Below are 17,572 nucleotides of genomic sequence, written 5' to 3'. Positions count from 1 at the left end.
AGGCCCAAGCTGGGACACGAGTTGATGTCACCAGGGGCTGATCCAGGAAGTAAAGAAAGTGCACATCTACAACAGTATACAAGACATAATGGGAGAAGTGACTCAGCTAGCTAGAGGGGAGGACCCACCAAAGAGCAGAACAAAAACAACCAAAACCCAAGACAACCAGACAGCTCAAATAAATGTCATAAAGGGACCTAAAGAGCATCAAGTTCAGGAGATAAAGGAGACTGCACCACTGAATCCCGACAGGTCTCCTACCACAAAAGGTCACAACATTAAGATAGGAAGTCAAAACAGATCAACCTAAGAAGAAGAAACAAACAAGAAGAGTCACAAAAAATGAGGAGACAAGGAAACAATCCCCCATCTAAAGGAAAGGAGGAATCGCCAGAAAGAGTGCTAAATGGAACAGAGGTAAGCAAACTATGAGACATGGATTCAAAATAATGACTATAGGGAAAGCAAGCTCAAAGAAAACTACAAAGAATTCCAGGGAAATGACAAAGAACTCCAGGGAAGTTACAAGGAACTTACTGAGCACTACACCAGCATTTTAAGGAAATAGAAACTATTAATAAGACCCAGCAGGAGAAAACAAGGTGGCGGAAGAGTAAGTGGAAGCTACACTAACCTCCTCCCAGAACTAGTCTGCATTTACAACTTAATTTTGGAGAAATCATCTGGAATAACCAACCGAACACTAGCTGGAGAGAAGTCTTATAACCACGGAGAGACAGAAAAGGCCACTACATCACAACGTGACCGGTAGGGAGTGTGGAGACGTGGAAGGGCTGGCTGGGCTCACACGGGTGGCAGCTGAAGGGACTGAGAAACAGCTCAGCAGCCAGGGGTTCCCCCTGAAAAGGGCAGGGTCTAAACCCCCAGCTGAGCTTTCCAGCCTACAGCAACAGAGTGGAAAGTAAAATAGTATCCAGCTGTGAAAAGCGAAAAGCCACAGGGTTTCTTGCTAGCCAGAGAGAAACAGCTGGAGAGAAAGAGCTCTTAAGCGGATCACATACGAAAATATTTTGGCTGCCACTTACCCTGGGCTCAAGCAGAGGGAAGGCAGAGAGGACTGAAGATGCTTGGGGAGAGTTTGGTGTGGTGGCTTTGAGGGGAGAACTGAGGAAGCAGCCGACCGGGGCCCAGTGTTGACTCAGCCCCAGTACTGCAGGTCGACCATTCCCCCCTCCAAGTGGCGTCAGCCTGAGGGGAAGCAAAAGCCCTGCCTACAGGAATTAAGCTGCCACACCCACGGTCCTTAAGCCTGACGGCTAATCACAGATTGAATAGATTAACAACTAAAGGAGTCAGACAAAGGCAGTAGATCCCTGGAAGTCTGCAACAGGCTGCCTAGGCCCAGACTGGTACAGGATCTGACGTCACCAGGGGCAGATCCAGGAAGTGCAGATCATTCTAAGAAGCACCAACAAACAATAGGAGTCACAAAAATGGGGAGACAGAGAAACAACCCCCCATCAAAAGGAAAGCTAGAAGACCCAGAAAGAGTGCTAAATGAAATAGAGGGGAGCCAACTATCAGATATGGAATTGAAAGCATGGATTATGGAGAAGCTCAATGAGCTCAGTGGAAACTACAAAGAACTCCAGGGAAGCTACAAGGAACTTCAGAAATACTACAAGGAACTTACTGAGAATTACACCAGCATGAAAAAGGACATAGAAGCTATCAATAGGAGCCAGGAGGAAATGAAGAATATGATCCCTGAATTGAAGAATACAATAAAAGGAATTAAAAGCAGGCTAGAGGAAGCAGAAGGTCGGATCAGCAAGCTGGAAGACAATGTAGACAAAAACTCCCAGACAGTGCAACAAAATGAAAAAAGGCTGAACAAGACTGAAGAGGCTCTAAGACAGCTGCAGGACAACATGAAACGTAATAATATCCATATCATAGGAATTCCAGAAGGAGAAGAAGAAGAGCAAGGGATAGAAAAGCTGTTTCAAAAACTAATGACAGAAAACTTCCCTAACATGATGAGAGAAAGAGGCACACAAGTCCAGGAAGCACAGAGGGTCCCAATGAAGATGAACTCCAAAAGACCCACTTCAAGACACATCATAATTAAAATGGCAACATTGAAATACAAAGAGAGAACCCTAAAAGCAGCAAGCGAGAAACAACTAATAACATACAAGGGAGCTCCAATAAGGCTACGTCATATTTCTCAGCAGAAACACTACAAGCCAGAAGGGAATGGCAAAAAATATTCCAAGCAATGAAAAACAAAAGCCTACAACCAAGAATACTCTACCCAACAAGACTGTAATTCAAAATGGAAGGTGAAATAAGGAGTTTCCAAGACAAAAGAAGGCTAAAAGAATACATCTCCACCAAACCAGCAATGCAAGAGATGCTAAAGGGTCTGCTTTAAGAAGATGAAGAAACAGAGAGAGACAGAGAGGAACACGAGTACAAAGGGAAAAAATGACAATAAATAAGTACTGAAAGAAAGAAGGAACTTCTACCATTTGCAACAACATGGATGAAACTAGAGAGAATTATGCTTAGCGAAATAAGCCAGGCAACGAAAGAAAAATACCTTATGCTGTCACCTATTACAGGAAACTAATGAACAACACAAAGAAATGAGCAAAACTGAACCAGAGGTATGTAAACAAGGAATAAACTAACAGTAACAAAGGGGGAGATGGGAGGGAGAGAAGGGGGTAAGAAGGGGAAGGGTCTAGTCAAAGAACATGTATAAATGACCCAGAACATGGACAACAGAGTGGGGACTGAATGTGGGAGAAGTGGGGCAGGGTGTAAGGAAGCAAGAGGGGGAAAAAAGTGGGACAACTGTAATAAAAAAACAAACAAAAGTTTTTAGTAGGGGAAAAAATAAAAATATAAATAATGAAAATGCAAGTTCAGTGAATATTAGAAAGACAAGGATTTTCCTTCACACTGTATATTTTTCTCCCTATTCTATCCCTCCAGAGTTTGGCATTCTAAATAAGTAAGTAATGACCTAAGTTTCTTTGCATAAAACTAAGAAGACCAGTTGTTAATAGAGGGGTTTTTTTTTTTTACCAAGACGTTGACTGGAATGTCATGCCTAAAGGAGACATGCTTGGGCTCTGGTTGTTATCAAAAAGCCCTGAGGAACTGGGATTGACTTTCAAAGGTAATAAAAGCCCATGAGATAAAACGCCTGGTACCTTGGTTGGATGTGAGGTCCATGGCAATCTTTCCAGGGAAGGAATGAAAGTTGTTTTCCTGAAAGATGGTTAGAAGGGACCTTAAGGCACAATGGAAAACCTGAAGGACTTGGAAAAGAAAGGTGTTCACAGGCAAGGCTGAATGCCAGGTATGTGGTTCTCCTTCTGTACCCTGAAGGGCAAACTGAAGGTCACCCTAAATGTTCCTTGCATAAGTTCCTACAAAGCAGAACTAAAGATTATAAGTGATCATTTTCTGCTCTTGTTGTGTTTATGCAAATGAACAGGATAAGTTAAAAATGGACTTAATGCAGTCTCTTTAATGACAAGGAGGGTAATCTTAGGGAGAAAACTCGCGATTCAAGGAAAATCACAATGCTCAGTGGTAGACTATAAAGTAGTGCAGCTAATCATCTTTAAAATTTATCTTCATTTAAAGTTTGTTTTGATTTGAAAATTAAACTATGTCTGTGGTATTGTCAAAGATGCTTAATTTACAGGCAAGAAGAATGTCAAATGCCTTGCAACTGGATGTCTTTCGAATAAGACAGTCCTACAGATTTAGAGACTTCTTTGTGAGTTATGTTACATAAATTAACATGTGTTTTCTGTTTTCAAAGGGCATAAGCCTGTGATCTCATTACCTGAGTGATTGTCTGTACGTATAGGCCTCACTTAATCCTGTCTTCAGCGCTGCCTCCTGAGACTCAATGGTTTGGCTGAACTAAGTGGCTGGGTTGGTGAAGAATGGGGTGGTCTGTGGGCTTCACTTTAAAACTGGTTTCTCTTTTCTATCCTAATGGCTTGGACAGAAAGAGCCCAGAGGTCTGAGAGGGGGGAAACCTAAACTACTTCCCTCAACCCAAACTAATTATAATGGGCAAAAGGGTTTTGGACAGGTGAGATGTGCCTGGCACACCTTTCTCCAAAGAAGCCCTTCTTTTCCCTAATGTGGGACATTGAAAAATTAATACCTGAATTTTGTCATCCAGTGGTTATGGATTGAATGATGTCTTTTAACCCTGTTGCCAAATCTGTTGCCTCCAGAATACAACAAGGATGCCAGCCTGTTAAATCAAGCATGCCATTGTCCGGGGACAGCCAACCGACCTGGAGTCTGCATGATTCTTCTCTATGTGGGAAGGCATCCCTCCTCCACACCCCACTCTTATTAGGGATTTCTGGACCCAAGGATAGGTAGGATGACTACCATGTCCAGCTTGAAGCAGCTAGAGGAGCTCGATACCTTTACCCATTGTCTTTTATAAGATTATAAAGAGTTTTAAATCTGAGATGGAGGGATTATTATTTTTTATTGTTAAAATAATTAATTAATTAATTATTTTTAAAAAGAAGAAGAAGAATATATGAAAGGGTGAGGCAGGAGAGCTTGTATGTACTACCCATGGGCATGGACTTGGGGCGGGGAGGATTGTTGGGGGAGGGGGGTGCTGGGCGGAGGGGAGCAAAGGGGAAAAATTGAAGCTATTGTAGCAATATAATCAATAAAATATACTTATAAATAAAAAAAAAGACCCAGCAGGAAATGAAGGATATAATTTCTAAATGAACAACATGGTAGAAGGAATCAAAAGCAGGCTAGATGAAGCAGAGGATCAGATCAGTGAGCAGGAAGACAACATAGAAAAAAATTCCCAGAAAGCGCAACAGAACAAAAAAAGAATGGAAAAGAATGAAGAGGTTTTAAGAGCTGAAGGAGAACATGAAATGTAATAATATCCGTATCATACGAATACCAGAAGGAAAAGAGGAGCAAGGGAGAGAAAACCTGTTTGAAAAACTAATGACAGAAACTTTCCTAACTTGATGAGAGAAAAAGTCATGCAAGTCCAGGAAGCACAGAGGGGCCCAATGAAGATTACCCGAACTGGTCCACTCCAAGATACATTGTAATTAAAATGGCAAAACTCAAAGAAGACGTGAGAATCCTAAAGGAAGCAAGAGAGAAACAGCTCATAATATACAAGGGAGCCCCGATAAGGTTATTAATGGATTTCTCAACAGAAACACTACAAGCCAGAAGGGGATGGCAAAAAAATATTCCAAGCAATGAAAAACAAAGGCCTACAATCAAGACTACTCTATCCAGCCAGGCTCTTATTCAAAATGGAAGGTGAAACAGGGGTTTCTCAGACAGAAGGAGGCCAAAAGAATACATTTCCACAAAAACAGCATTGTAAGAGATGCTAAAAGGACTGCTTTAAAAAGATGAAGAAAGAGAGGGAAGAACACAAGTACAAATGGGAAAAATCACAATGAATATTTACCTATCAATAATAAAATTAAATGTAAATGGATTTAACACACCAGTCAAAAGACACAGGGCAGCTGAATGGATAAGAAAACATGACCCACATATATGCTGTCTACAAGTGACCTACCTCAGAACAAAAGATCTACACAGAATGGAAGTGAAGTGATGGAAAAAAATATTTTAAGCAAATGGACATGAAAGAAAAACTTGGGTAGCAATACTTAATATCAAAAAAAAATTTCACAACAAAAGTCATAACAAGAGACAAAGAAGGACATTTCATAATATTTAAGGGAACAATCCATTAAGAAAGTATAACCCTTGTAAACAAATATGCACCCAAAGTGGGAGCACCCAAATATATAAGAAAATCTTGGAGGACTTCAAGAAGTATATCAACAGCAACAGGGGAATTTAACACCCCATTGTAAACAATGGACAGACCTTCCAAGCAAAGAAACACCAAGTATATTGCATCATTGAACATCACTCTAGATCAAATGGAGGTAATTGATACATACAGAAACTTTCATCCTGAAGAAGCAAAATATACATTCTTTTCAAATGTACATTGAATATTTTTAAAGATAGACCACGTGATAGGATACAAAACAAGCCTCAACAAATTCAAGAAAATTGAAATCATATCAAGCAACTTCTCAGATCACAACAGCTTGAAACTAGAGACCAACCTCAAGGAAAAACTCAAAAACATTCAAACTCATGGAGAATGAATAACATGCTATTAAATAATGAATGGGTTAACAATGACATCATGAAGAAATCAAAAAGTTTCTGGAAAAGAATGAAAATGAACACACAACAACCCAAAACCTATGGGACACAGCAAAGGCAGTCCTGAGAGGGAAGTTCATAGTAATACAGGCCTACCTGAAAAGGCTAGAAGAATCTCAAATAAACAACCTAAACCTACAGCTACAGGAACTAGAGGAACAACAACAAACAAACAAAGCCCAGAGAAAATAGAAGGAAGGACATCAACAAGATCAGAGGAGAATTAAATGACATAGAGAGTAAAGAAACAATTCAAAAGATCAATAAAACCAGGAGCTGGTTCTTTGAAAAGATAAACAAAATTGACAGGCCTTTAACTAGAGTCATCAAGAAAAAAAGAGTGAGGATCCAAATAAGTAAAATCATATGAAAGAGGAGAAATCACAACTGATACCACAGAAATACAAAGGATTGTAAGAAATTACTACAAACAACTACATGACAAGAAATTTGACAACCTGGGTGAAATAGACAAATTTCTGGAAACATATAATCTTCCAAAACAGAATCTAGAAGAAGCAGAAAGCCTGAATAAACCAATAGAAACTAGTGAAATTGAAGCAGTAATCAAAAAACTCCCGACATACAAAAGCCCCAGACAGGATGGCTTCACAGGTGAATTTTACCAAACATTTAGGGAAGAACTAACTTCTATCCTCAAATTATTGCAAAATATCCAAAAAGAATGAAGACACCCAAACTCTTTCTATGAGGCTATTACTATATTGATTCTAAAACCAGGTCAAGACACAACAAAGAAAACTACAGACCGATATCACTGATGAACACAGATGCTAAATATTGGCAAACCAGATCTAGCAACACATTAGAAAGATCATACACCACAATCAAATGAGATTCATCCCAGGGGTGCAAGGATGATATAATATTCACAAATCAATAAATGTAATTCAACACATAATCAAAATGAAAGAGAAATATCACATGATCTTATCAATAGATGTTGAAAAAACATTTGATGAAGTTCAACAACCATTTATGACAGAAATGCTCAGCAAACAGGGAATAGAAGGAGCATACCTCAACATAACAAATGCTATATATGAGAAACCTGAAGCCAACATCATACTCAATGGGAAAAAACTAAAAGCTTTCCCCCAAAGATTAGGAACAAGACAAGGATGTCCACTCTCTCCACTTCTATTCAAAAGATTTGGAAGTTCTAGCCACAGCAATTAAATGAGAAAAATAAATAAAAGGCATCCAAATTGGAAAGGAGGAAGTAAAATTGTCATTATTTGCAGATAACATGATAGTATACATAGAAAACCTTATAGACTCCACCAAAAACTACTCAACCTGATAAGTGAATTTGGCAAAACAGCAGGGTACAAAGTCAATATCCGGAAATTGAAGGCACTTCTGTATACCAACGATGAAAAAAAAAATCCTATTTACTTTAGCAACAAGAAAAATAAAGTACTTAGAAATAAACTTTTCCACGGAGGTAAAAGACCTGTACTCGGAAAACTACAGAATGCTGAAGAAAAAAATTAAGGAAGATACAAATAAATGGAAGTGTATATTATGTTCATGGATTGGAAGAATTAACATCATTAAAATGTTCATACTACCCAAAGCAATTTATAGATTCAATGCAATCCCTATTAAAATACCAATGACATATACCACAGACCTAGAACAAATACTGCAACAATTTGTATGGAACCCAAAACAACCCCAAGTAGCCTCAGCAATCTTGAGAAAGAAGGTCAAAGTAGGAGAAATCACAATAGCTGATATCAAACTATATTACAAGGTCACATTAATCAAAACAGTCTGGTACTGGCATAAAAACAGACATATAGATCAATGAAACAGAATAGAGAGCCCAGAAATAAACCCAGGTCTCTATGGTCAATTAAGCTTGACAAAGGGAGAAGGAACATAAAATGGAGTGAAAATAGTCTCTTCAACAAATGGTGCTGGGAGGACTGGACAAGGACATGCAGAAAACATGAAACTAGACCACCAACTTTCACCACATACCAGAATAAACTCAAGATGGATAAAAGACTTAAATATAACCTGTAACACCATAAAAGTCCTAGAGGAAAACATAGGCAGTAAAATCTCAGATAACCCATGCAGCAATATTTTTCCTGATGTATCTCCCAAGGCAAGGGAAATGAAAAAATCAACAAATGGGACTATGTCAAACTAAAAATTTTCTGTTCAGCAAAGGAAAACATCAGCAAGATGAAAAGGGAAGTAACCATATGGGAAAACATATTTGCCAGTGAAAACTTGGACAAGGGTTTGATCCCCAAAATATATAATGAATGTACACGATGGAACACCAAGAAGGCAGACAATTCAATTAAAAAGTGGGCAAAGGACCTGAACAGAGACTTCTCCAAGGAGGATATACAGAGGGTCCATAGGCCTATGAAAGAATGCTCAACATCAATAGTCATCAGAGAGATGTAAATTAAAACCACAAAGAGGTACCACTTTACAACAGTCAGAATAGCCATCATTAACGAATCAGCAAACAACAAGTGTTAGTAAGGATGTGGAGAAAAGGGAATCTTATTTAGTGCACTCTTGATGGGAATGCAGATTGGTGCAGCCACTGTGGAAATCTATGGAATTTCCTCAAAAAACTAAAAATGGAACTGCCTTTTGAACCAGCAATTCCATTGTTAAGATTATACCTGTAGAGTCCTGAAACACTAATTCAGAAAAACCTATGCTCTCCTATGTTCACAGCAGCGCTATTTACAATAGCCAAGTGCGGGAAACAGCCTAAGTGCCCATCAGTAGATGAGTGGATCAAAAACTGTGGTACATTTACATGATAGAATACTATGCAGCAGAGAGAAAGAAGGAACTCCCACCTTTTGCAACAGCATGGATGGAATTAGTGAGTATTATGCTTAGTGAAATAAACCAGGTGGTGAAGGAAAAATACCATATGATCTCACATAGTTACAGGACCCTAAAGAAGAAAACAAACAAACGAGGCATGGGAACAAGGAACAGACTGACAGTGACCAGATGAGGGGGGATGAGGGGGAGAAAGGGAGAAAGAACGGGAGGGGTCTAGTCAAGGAACTAGTATAAATGACCTATGGACACGGACAACAGGGTGGGGATTGACTGTGGGAGAGGTGGGTGGGGTAGGGGAGAGCAAGGGGAAATATGGGACAACTGTAATAGAACAACAATATAAAAATATGAGGAGGAAAAAAAAAGATGATACATTGAACCAGTGATCCTTGTTCAAAGTTAGGACCCCTGAAGGGCAACAAGTGTGATAAAATTAGGAAAATTCACTACTCTGCAGAAGGGAGACTGTAGTTACCAGAAGGTACTGTAATAAAGGCAGCCTCACAGAGCTGTGACCTTATGCAGAGGGACACCCCTGGCCTGAGGAACTGCAGGAGAAAGCTGGAAAAATGAGTGCCTTCCCACCTCCTCATGGTTCCCTTGTTGGCAGGACTCAGCAGGAAGCTTACATGTGTCAGCGTCTCAGGCCCAGTGAATCTGCAGGGGCCAACAGAAGATTTCAGAACACCCTGGGAGGCAATAACGACATCCTGAATCCAGTCTCTTTTTCCTAATCCAAAGGATTCTGGAAAGAATACTGTACATATGCCAGGTTCTGGGATCTGACATATGCAGGTTCCATCCAGCCCTGACCCTAGTGGTTGTATGACCTGGGAAAGAGGTTAGATTTAGCCTTTTTGAATCTTCATCTTCTCATCTATATGTTAGGGATAGTACAAGTATTTAACTCTGACATTTTGCTGGAGATTAAAGAGTTAATATCTGAAAAGCAATTGGCCCACTGTTAAATAAATTCTCAATAAGCAGTGGATAGTCTTGTCTGTGATCCTATCTTACTCTCACATAATTTATAATCCAGCCACTGAGATGTTTTCCAGTTTGGTAGCATTTTAAATGGGTGCTACAGATTTTCATGAAATGCTTTAAAGCTTTATATAAATAATGGTAGACCTTGTGATACAGACTATTATTTAGGCACATATCATAGATTTGAAAGTTGATTTATACCCTCCTTGCCGGTGGTTCAGTCCATTGTGTGGAAGCTCAGTCCACACTTCCCATTCTTTGGGGTGTCCTGGATCGGTCTTCTGTTCAATCCCCAGTTTCCACACTGGGGACTGCTGTTGGTTACCAATTAGAGTCAGACTGGATCCAACTTAAAAATGAACGGGGCCCAGGATTGGACTGGGTTCAACTTAAAAACTGGACTGGGTTGGGTCCAGAGTGGGGAACAGCTGGCTGGAACTGCATTTGTGGCTCTACATTCTGGCCACATGTTGGTAGCCAATCTTTTATGAAACCCTACTTACCTGGTACTGGTTGGGTGCCATTTGTGTCCTGCAGACTGACTGCAGCATGCAGATGTCAGCGTTAGACAGATATCCCCACCAGCCTTTTCTTTGTCACGCTGCCCCTTTACTTACCATTGTAGATGGAAGAGACCTCTAATGAGTGCTATTCACTCACCCAGTTATTCCTTCAACATTCCTTTGATTTGTTATGAGATAAATATTATCCCAATTGTTTTGCTCTAAACTCATTTTGGCTCTTCCCATGTCTAAGCCACAAAGCTACTCTTCCTCTGTTCTCCCACCCCCTGTGGCCTTCCCTTCCTGTTCTGTATCCCTGTCTTGTTTCCAGGAAACTGCTTCCTGCTGGCCACTCTCTGAATCCCTCCCCTAGAGACACATATGCCCTCCCCTGCTTTCTGCCTAGTCTGGACTCAGGGCTCTAGACTCAGTTGGACTGATGACAAAAATTATATTAATAAATTTTGCTCATCTAGATTTCAGAATATAGGAAGACATATTTTTATTTCTAATTTTATATTCCCTTACATTGTATCAGATTTTCTTTCTTCTTTGATACCTCTGCAACAATTTGTTATCCGTTTGAATTGGTAGTCTCCATATTTAATTTTTTATTCAATTTTATCTATTTCATTTTGTTGAGATTATTTTTTTTAATGTACCTATATTTTATAAAAAGAACATCTCACTTGACTTTCCAACTTGGAATTTTGGAGTTAATGGTTCTAATACTTTATTACTCTATCAGTCTGCTAATTTAAATATATCTATAGTCATTTACCTTAAAATAAGGTCACATCAGCTCCATTTTATCCTGGAAATGTATGAATAAAATATATTAGACTGGACTAGTCTTCTTGACTTGGAGATTTAGCCTAACCAAATTAATTCAAATAAGGAATATATCATAAAAGTGTTTTTAGCAATGTAGTTTATAACAGAAAGAATTCCCAGAAATAAGTTATATATTGATATGTAAGAGCAATAGAGCATAAAGTTTGATTGTCTACTGCAGAGAGTATTATGCACAATTAATATAATAAATTCAACAGTCTAAATGCATGGAAAAAATTAAATGAAATAATGTTAAGTTAAAAAACCTACAGTATTGTATATTCACTTATGGATTCAGCTACATATAAATTTTACTTTAAGAGACGAGGCCACAGGTATAAATTTCCTAGTATCATAAGTTAATTTATAAGTGCCTTCCCAAAAAAGTGGCTGGCACCTGGGATGGTTACATATTTAGTGGTGTTTATGTGAGCCTGGCCCTTAGAAGATGATTAATCTGGAAGACTTGCTGGCTAGGAATGTTTCAGAGCTGAGTTGCAGATCTAATTATGAATCTGGGAGCTTGAATTTTTTTTAATATGCTTTATTGTTTATGCTATTACAGTTGTCCCAATTTCTTTTTTTTCTGCTCCCCTCCACCCAGTGACTCCCCTCCCTCCAGTTGTCCCCCACCTTAGTCCATACCCATTGGTTGCGCATATAGTTCTTCTCAACATCTTCCTATCTACTCCACTCCCTCCTACTATGCTTCTTAATTCCTGTACCATCTCCCTCCCTTTCTCTCTTCCCCCTTCCCACTGACCTCCCCCCAGAATGTTCCCCATACCTATAGTTCTTTTACACTCTCATTGCCTACTTAGTTTGCCTTTGTTTCAATTCCCTAGCTTCTGTTGTTGGTTGTTGTGATACAGTTTTCATTTTAATATTCATAGTTTTGATCCTTATACTCCTAAACAAGTCCCTTTAACATTTCATATAAGAGTGGTTTGGATCTGATGAACTCCTTCAGTTTTACTTTGTCCTGGAAGCACTTTCTCTTCCCTTCTCTTCTGAATGACAGCTTCGCTGGATGGAGTAATTGTGGTTGTAGGTTTTTGCTTTTCATTCCTTTGAATATTTCTTGCCAGTCCCTTCTTGCCTGCAGAGTTTCTTTTGAGAAATCAGCTGATAGTCTTATTGGGACCCTTTTATACGTAATTCTCTTCTCTCTTGCTGCTTTTAAGATTCTCTCTTGATCCTTAATTTTTGACATTTTGACTATAATGTGTCTTGCTGTGGTTCTCCCTGGGTCCAGTTTTTTTGGAACTCTCTGTGCTTCCTGGACCTGTAAGTCTATTTCCTTCCCCAAGTGTGGGAAGTTCTGCTTTATTATTTTTTCACATAATTTTTCAATTTCTAGTTCTTCTTCTTCACCTTCTGGCAGCCCTGTGATTCAGATGTTGGCCCACTTATAGCTGTTTGATAACTTTCTGAGCCTCTCCTTATTTTCCTCACTTCTCGTTTTCTCTTTCTGCACTGGTTGATTGTTTGTTCCCTCCCTATGTTCTGATTTATTGATTTGATCCCTGGTTTTCTTGCCCTCACCACTAGTTTTGTATGTGTTTTTGTTCATTTCAGCAGGACTAGCCTTCATTCCTCCCCCGTCTTGTTCAAGATCTGCTGTTAGGTCTGTAAGCATTTTTATAAGCAAAGCTCTAAACTGAGCCTCAGAAAGATTTCCTATACACTGAGCCATTAGATTAGATATTTGCTGTTTGGTCAGCTGTGTCACCGGCATCTCTATCATGATCTGTGCCATGCTGACAATTTTGTGTTTACCTTTGCTTCCTGGGTGGGGTTGTCACACCTCCTATGCTATAGGGGGCAGAGCCCCGTGCACTTGTCACTACCGGGCGACCCGTCTCACCACGCTGTGGCATTTTTTGTGAGGGTGGAGGTCCAAGATGGCTTTCTGCCGTTCACTCTCTGCTGAGAGACCGGGAGCCTCCTCCTCCATCCCCACACGCTCTGGGCCTCACAGTCCAAGGCAATGGAGGTCTGCTTTCCCTGGCTTTGGAATCACAAGCTGATGGGTATGGTCTGCAGCCAAGGGTGCTCCCCAGGCGCTTCTCGCCTCCTCCTAAATACAGGTGTCTGTGCTTACCGCTCTCCTGCCTCCGCCGCTGCTGCCACCATGGACAGCACAGCTTGAAGTCTCCTCCCTGGCTTCGCCCCTCCTACCTGTCCAGACGAGCACCACTTCTTTATAACTTCATATGTTGGACTTCCATTTATTTTCTGGAACTTCTGGTTATTTCTGGTTTTGTGGTAGTTGTATTCCTTCTTAGTTGTGGAGGGAGATGGAGCATGTCAGTCTAGGCTGGAAGTCTCCTGAGTTTGTTTGCTTCCATGTCCCAGGGAGAGCTGTCACTCCTACTATGTTGTAAGGGGTGGAGCCTTAGGTACTCGTCAGTAAGGGGCGACCTGTTTCATCACATTGTGGCGCTGTATGCGGGGGAGGGGTCTGAGAAGGAACAATGCCACTTGCCCAGCACTCGACCCTTTTCCAGGCACTTCTGCACTGGACTGGTGCCCCTCTAGCTGCTGTCCTGGCTGTCGTTCCCAGAGTGGGTGGGTCTGCGGATGTTCTAGGTCTGTGGGGGCCCTTTAAACAAGTGGACTCTGCTGAGAGACCAGCAGTTTCTGCCTCCATCCCAACCCCCACTTGTCTGCACAGTCAGAAGCAATGAGGCTTGATTTTTCCCGGTGCTGGGACACTGAGCTGTGAGGTATGGTGAGGAGCTGGGAATGCTCCCCAGGTGTCACTCCTCACTTTTTAAAACGTGTAACTGCGCTTTCCGCTGGCCTGCTGCTGTTGCTGCTGGTGCCACCACCACACTGTGTCCTCTCTGCCCCAGTTCCGCCCATCCTGCCTGTCTGGATGAATATTTCTTCTTTATATCTTTGTTTGCTGGATTTCCATGCAGTTTGATTTTCTGGAACTTCTTCTTGTTTCTAGTTTTCGGGTAGTTGTATTCCTTCTTAGTTGTGGAGGGAGACGCAGCATCTGGGAGCTTGGCTTTATGAAGAAAAATTTGGTGAGAATTATATAAATTTAGTTTGACTAAATTATGGATCTGTACATCTCTAAAACTGTGCAATCTGAAGAAGAGGAATAATGCAGAAAAACAAAGTTTTTCAGTCAGGCTCAAAAGCTTCCTAGAAGGTGAAGAATTTTCCCTGAAGAGGGAGCTCTGGAGCAGTAATGTTTGAAACAACATAGACTGGGCTACAGCAAAAAGCAGCAGTTTGACTTCCAGTTCTCAGAGACCCAGGTCACATTAATTAGAGCAATCTCTGAGATCAAAGGAAGAAAAAGAGAGATAACTTTGTAGCCATCAGCCTTGTGAAGACTGGGCAAGTTACTGTCCAAGTCTTTGATATATAGTACCTCTTAGGTTCAGTGAGAGCCTCAAAAACCCCCACCCAATAAGTTGATTAGCAGGAAGTAAAAACCACAAACAATGACTATTGAGCAGTCCAGTGAAAAGTTCCTCAAATCTTGCAAAGCACCAGTAGGAGGTAGAAATTTTTTTTCTCCCTTATTCTATTCTTCTCCCCAGCAACATGCCCAATAAATCACCAAGTACCTTCTCCCAAACAACATACCCAACAGAACACCAAGTGCCTCATTGTTCCCACCATTGTTCGTGCCGTTACTTCCAGACTCAACCCATTCTTCCTGCTGTTACCCCAGGCCAAACCAATCACTAGGCACCCCGATACCCTGTTCCAGTCATCCTCTATCCCTCCCTTTAAAACCTTGTCAGCCTGTACGCCAGCTGCTGTTCCCTCCTTTGAGACAGCATGGCAGGTTCCTCTTAATAAATCTTGCATCTCAACTTTCTTGGTTTTGGTTTTTACTATTTCTAACATTTGGTGCCAAAACCTGGGACAGGGTGCCGGTTGCCTGGACGATCCCCTTCTCCCCTACCAAGCTTACGACCTGGGAAGCAGCAAACAGCAGCAGCTCGTTTCAGGCTTACTCCCTGATTCTGCTTGGTGGGAGTAAGGGTAGATTGGCTGGCGACCCAACCCTGTCCGGAATCTATCCCGTGCCGCACCTGGACTAGGAATTTTCTCCGCCTTCCCGTCCTCCGGTAGATTTACTCCTTAGCTCTCAGCCCCTACATTCCTCTCCCACACCTCCTTCCCTTCTCGCCGGCTAGAGACTGAGAGACCATTCTTGGACGACTTGATTTGCCTACTCTACGAAAGTCCAGGTGTCTGGCCAAATCCGTTCCTCATTCCGGGATCAATAGGGTCGGTGACGACCGTCCCTATCACTCCCTTCGCCTACGCCTACGCAGTCTCAGTGTTGGATCTCGGGGACACCTGACTCCTCACTGAGACTTCTCTACAATGGGTTCCTCTCAGTCCCAGCCTTCTGAGGCTACCCCGTTAGGGTGCCTTCTCAAAAATCTCCATAAGCTAGGATTGTCAGACCTAAAGCCCAAAAAACTCATTTTCTATTGCAATGTGGCCTGGCCACAATACAAACTAGACAATAACTCACATTGGGCAGAGAATGGCACACTTCACTTTAATATCCTTCGGGACTTAGATAATTTTTGCCACCGGACAGGGAAGCCTCAGAAATTCCCTATGTCCAGGCTTTTTTCTATCTCCGCTCTTGCCCTTCTCTCTGCACCTCTTGTTCAACCTACCAAATCCTCTTAGCCAAATCTACCAAACCCTCTGCTCCTACACCCTCAGCCCCTCTAACCCCCGTCCCCTTTTCCACTGACTCTTCGACCCAACCGATCATTCTGCTTCTCCCCAACCGGCGCCTCAGCCCTCACCCCCCCCCCCCCGCTTCCGCCTCCGAGTTCGTCCAAAGCCCCATCAGAGCCACCCACTTCCTCCCAAGACCCTCCTCTCTCGCCCCCCCCCAGCTGAGACCATGACACAGAGAGGGCCCCCATTCCACCCAATCCGGCCTCTTCCCCCTTCGGGAAGTTGCTGCATCGGAGGGCATAGTCCGAGTAGCCATCCCTTTCTCGCTCTCGGATTTAGCCCAAATTGAGCGCCGGCTTGGCTCCTTTTCCTCTGACCCTGACACGTTCATAAAGTAGTTCCGCTACCTTACCCAATCCTATGACCTCACCTGGCACGATCTTCATATCATTCTCACTTCTTCCCTCTCACCTTCCGATAAAGACAGAGTCTGGACCACTGCCCAACAAATTGCAGGTGAGGCTCACGCCCACAATAATGCCAACCCCCTAGGGGTGACTGCGGTGTCTACCATAGATCCCAATTAGAACTACCAGGCAGGACATCAGAATCGGTCGGCCCGAGATCTCATGATAGATTACCTACAACAAGCCCTTAACAAATTAGCTAATTAGACAGTCAATTATGATAAAATCAAGGAGGTAATTCAACGTCCCCAAGAAAATCCAGGTGAGTTCCTAGAACGTCTGTCCCAGGCCTTACAAAAATATTCCCGCATAGACCCTACTACCCCAGCAGAAACTATACTCTTACATTCACACTTCATTTTCCAATCTTCCCCAGACATCCGGAAAAAACTAAAAATACTTGAAAATGGCCCTGAAACCCCCCCAAAGGAACTTCTTAACCTGGCCTTCAAGGTCTTTCACAATAGGGAGGAACAGGAGAAGGAGGACCAGAAAAAACGGGACCAGGAGAATTATCTCATGTTAGCTAAAGCCATACAGGGGGCTCAACACCCAGGCTCGAAAATAAAGGGACCAAAGGGGCCCTCCTCAAAACCACCAGGATCATGTTTCAAATGTAAGGAGGAAGGCCACTGCGCAAAGCAATGTCCTAATCCTCGGCCTCCCCCGGGTCTGTGCCCGCACTGCCACCTAGAGGGACACTGGGGAATTGACTGCCCCAGTCGCCAGAGAGGGACAGCGCCAGGAAATCCCCAAACCTCTATACCCGTGGCAGACTTCCTTGCCTGGCAACTGAAGACTGAGGAGGCCCTGGGCCGCTAGCCCTGGTACCCATTTCCAACGACGAGCCTAGGGTAGACCTCCAAGTGGCAGGAAGCGAATCTCTTTCCTGGTAGATACTGGGGCCACCTTCTCCACCCTCCCAGAGTTCTCTGGGCCTCTAGTCCCATCCAGCACGACCATTATAGGAGTCTTGGGCATCAGGACTACTCCCCT

Source organism: Furipterus horrens, unplaced genomic scaffold (genome assembly GCF_987537825.1).
Source record: "Furipterus horrens unplaced genomic scaffold, mFurHor1.1.pri manual_scaffold_3, whole genome shotgun sequence".
NCBI lineage: Eukaryota > Metazoa > Chordata > Mammalia > Chiroptera > Furipteridae > Furipterus > Furipterus horrens.
Note: the sequence above shows the minus strand (reverse complement) of the source record.